At 40.9% G+C, this 4,484-nt stretch overlaps 1 pseudogene; it reads left to right on the top strand.

Moving 5' to 3' along the window:
- The first annotated feature begins 1,535 nt into the window (after positions 1 to 1,535).
- On the top strand, positions 1,536 to 3,675 carry LOC136461343 (L10-interacting MYB domain-containing protein-like; annotated as a pseudogene).
- Positions 3,676 to 4,484: the final 809 nt, after the last annotated feature.

Raw genomic sequence — 4,484 nt, 5'->3', positions numbered from 1 at the left:
ATGTAAAACAAGTATTCAATTGCTCAAAGTAAATACTCAAAGTAAGTGCTCAAAGTAAATAGAGAGAGGAAGGAACACGGCGATGTTTTGCTGAGATATCGGAGAGTCGCCACTCCCCACTAGTCCTCGTTGGAGCACCCGCGCAAGGGTGTAGCTCCCCCTTGATCCGCGCAAGGATCAAGTGCTCTCTATGGGTTGATTCTTCGACACTCCGTCGTGGCGAATCACCCAAAACCGCTCACAACTTGAGTTGGGTCACCCACACACAAGCTCCGCCGGGTGAACACCACACTCCCAATCACCACCAAGCCGTCTAGGTGATGGCGATCACCAAGAGTAACAAGCACGAACTCTCACTTGACCACGCGAAGCCTAATGAGAAGATGGATGCACACTTTGCTACTCTTGATTTGCTAGTGAGGCTACTCTCTTGGATTCTCAAATCACAAACACCTCACTAGGACCTTGCTCTTCTTGGCACTCACAAACGTGTTTCTCAGCTGTTGGAATGAGCACAAGTGACTCCACTCACGAGTGGAGCTTCTATTTATAAGGCAGCCTGAAAAATGAACCGTTATGAGCTTCTACGGGATGACCGGACGCTCCGGTCGTGATGACCGGACGCTCCGGTCAGTTCAACCCGCGAACCAGTAGTAAATAGTTGACCGGACGCTGGCAGGGTCCGATCAGCACTGACCGGACGCGTCCGGTCGCATAAAACCCTTACTGGAACCTTACTGGACTCGACCGGACGCTGAACCCTCAGGGTCCTGTCAGTATCGACCGGACGCGTCCGGTCGCACTTTCTCAAGTCACGACCCTTACTGGAGTCGACCGGACGCTGGCCCTCAGCGTCCGGTCACATGACCTCTCAGCGTCCGGTCACACCAGACTAGATCTCCACGGTCAAATGAACTGACCGGACCCTGCGGCCAGCGTCCGGTCGCACCGGAGCCAGCGTCCGGTCAGTGTTTGACCCTCCATTCACTTCCAACTTTCGAACATCTGTGAATGAAGTTTGCTCCATAGGATCTTAGGCATTCATAGGAGCTACCTAGAGCTAGTTTTAACAAGTGTGCACCACACCTAACTCACTAGACTCAACTAGGTCAAGCTACCCGTTCATACCCCCCTTAATAGTGCGGCCAAAGGAAAAACAAAGTCCTAAACTACTCTAAGTGTCTCTCCAACTCCAATCGACACTTAGAACTAGTTATCCTTAACCTTGTCGTCCATCCTTTTAAAAACCGAAATGATTTCCATCGTAGGGGCATGACAACCTCGATTGCCCAATCGATCTCCATTACCATGACCTAACTTAATTGCCTCTGCAAAACACACGTTAGTCATAGTAATCTTGTATTGACATTAATCACCGAAATCCAACTAGGGGCCTAGATGCTTTCACAAGCGATGTGGGCTGCCTATAATAATTAGATGGTAATTTAGAGCATTGTTCATCATTTTCAGCATTTTACCTTACATTTATATTTCTATAATTTTAGCTTATATTTATCTTTCACTATTTTTCAGCAATGTCAACGTCCTAGGGTACAAGGGCTGCATGGACCTACACGTATGAGAAAGGGCTGGTGGATGTAATGAAAGAGCATGTCAATATCCCAATGTACAGGGCACAAAATGGCTGGACAGCAGATGGTTGGAGAAATATTGCTAAACGGTTCAATGAAACCTTCCCTTTAGCTCATTTTTCAAAACAACAAATGCAAGAGAAGGAGAAGGAGTTGAAAGGAAACTATAGGACAGTTAGAGATGCCAGAAAAGAGAGTGGTGTTGGTTGGAATGAGACATTAAGCATGATAATTGCCAAACCAAAGAAATGGGAAGACCTAATTGAGGTTAGTCACTTTCTGTCAATTATATAGTACTGTGTTTTCACTATTTTAAGAAGCTAACCAAAATGTTGCTTTGTTGCATTTAATAGAAGTATCCCAAAGTCAGTAAGTTCTAAAAGAAGCCACTTCCTCTTTATGAACACCTGGCATCATTGTATGCATGTAATTTTCCTTTGTTTGCTCATGAATATAGTTTTTGTGGTGTTGTATTCATGAGCTAGTTGTATTCACTTGCATGTCTTCTGCTACCTGTTGTACGTTTACATTGTAATCCAGTGTGCACATACATCCTGCACTGATGTTAGCGATCATTGTGTGAAAGTGAAACCATGCCAATTTGAAGCCGGGATGGTTTAGATGTATTGTTTTAGCTGGTATTTTTGGATTGCTCAGAATCTAGCAAACTTCCTGATACTTAACATGACTTTTTTTGTTGAAGACTACTTATCCTAACATAATAGCCTCCCACATTAAGTTTTTATTGTGCTGGACACTACTTAGCCTATAGCGTAAGGCTTCTCAGTGACATTTGCTCAAACTTCAATCTTCATATTACCATAATCCAAATTCCATTGGGTTCCTTTTATCATGGTAGATAACAGAGAAGCAGTAAAGATTCATAGTCATTCTATTCTATTCTAAATTCTAATGTATGCTATTCTAAGATTCATAGTCATATTTAGAATCCACCACTGATCTAGGCAAGCCACAAGACTTGGGCATCAGTTGTTTTAGCTTCATAGCAGCAAGCCAGAAGGTTATCTTGGTATTTCCCCTGACATATCATTATGAAATCCACCACTGCATCAAGCTACTGGTTTCACCACTGCTCTAGGCAAGCCACAACATAGTCATATTTAGAATCCACCACTGATCTAGGCAAGCCACAACATAGTCATATTTAGAATCCACCACTGCATCAAGCTACTGGTTTCAATTGGATCAATAGCTAACATATCATTATGAAATCAGTGAAACCAAAGTCTTACTGCTGCACCTGTAATTGAGCCCCATCAGTCTTTAGAATGCTAACACCTATAAGTAATTTTCCTTTGTTTGCTCATGAATACAATTTTTGTGGTGCTGTATTCATGAGCTAGCTGTATCGTAAATCTAAATTGATAAACATATGCCTATGGTGCTGAATAACTTTGAATAATACCTAAGAGTGCATCTGTGATGTGTATTGATAGGAAGTATAGCCATTGGAGATTTGAATTTTACATCAACGGAGCCACCTAACATGACAGCACAACCTCCAATTGAAAGAAGTCACTCTGAGCAAAGTACACAGAACACAGCTGCTGGCTCTGATTCTATTGGCATCAATTTTGGTACAAATCATTTTTCTCAAATTGAGGGCCCAGAAGTGCAATCTGCACCACCCTATCTCAATCTAGAGGAGGGAGCAAGTGCTAGTGGAAAAAATGCAAGCAAAGTCAAATGTCAGCTAAACTCGGCGAATTCATAGACTTGAGAAAGATCTAGATGGAGAAAAATCAGGAAAAACTAGATGAGAAGAAGAAAAAAGAAGATGACTATTCTGTAGAAAAGTGCATTGCTATCGTGGATACCATAGAAGACCTAACTATTGAGCAGAAGGCAGATGCTAATGAGCTCTTTCAATCTGAGATGAATCGACAGATATTTATGATGACAAAAAATCCAGCTGTTCGACTAGTTTGGCTAAAGAAAAAATTTCACAGGTATGTTTGCTTGTTGTCTTAGTGTTCTTCTCTTGTAGCATTAGATCATCTAAACTAAACTTGTATTCTGAGATGATTCTTGCCTCATTAATTGCAGATGTCCTAGTGACTAACCGGTGGAGAAGTGTGATTCTGTTTCAAAGGTAAACCCACGTTTGAGTACACTACTGTCTATATTTCCTGTTTCAGTGTGGCCAGTGAAAGATGCAAGCTTTAATCTATTATGAAACTGCAGTGTACTTGCAGTGCAATTATATCTTGTTGGATTTCATTAGACTGACTTGTAGTGGTGATGTGCTACCAACATAGAGTTATCTATATTCTTATCTGTATTTTTATGGGAAAGATTTGATCTGCCTAGTGGTACAATTAGTAATAACTTTTGTATTAAATTTAATGGTGTAAAGTTTGGTTAATGTGCTATCACCAGCAAGTACATAGTGGTCACTGGCTCCTAGCTTTCAGCTTGTGTTTTTGTTTTTGTCACAGGAATTTCTAGCTCCTGCAACATACATGTTTAACTGATTCCACAAACAACGCACTGATATGAAACACTCTTCGCATATGATTCTGAAATTTCCATTGACAGTATTCAGTTACTATAGTAGATATTTGGTGAAGGAAATGTAGTTTTCTAGTCCTATAGACATACTGAACATATGTAATTGAGCAAAAAAAGTTACTCAAAGAAATGAGCATATGAACTTTGTATACTGAAACTAACTTGATGCTTGTTTGTCCTAACTGCAGATGTCCTAGTGAACATAATTGTTGCAGAAGTATTAGTTCATCTCAGGTTATGTGAGTTGCAATCAAAGTTATCTGTTTCAGTTGATGATTCATGAATGATCCGATGTAATAGTGGCTATTACTAGTAGAGTGTATTCTCTGGATCTTAATAAAAATAGGAATATCTTTCTAT

Source organism: Miscanthus floridulus, chromosome 6 (genome assembly GCF_019320115.1).
Source record: "Miscanthus floridulus cultivar M001 chromosome 6, ASM1932011v1, whole genome shotgun sequence".
NCBI classification, from domain to species: domain Eukaryota; kingdom Viridiplantae; phylum Streptophyta; class Magnoliopsida; order Poales; family Poaceae; genus Miscanthus; species Miscanthus floridulus.
Note: the sequence above shows the minus strand (reverse complement) of the source record. Positions and strands in the feature narration are given on the sequence as shown.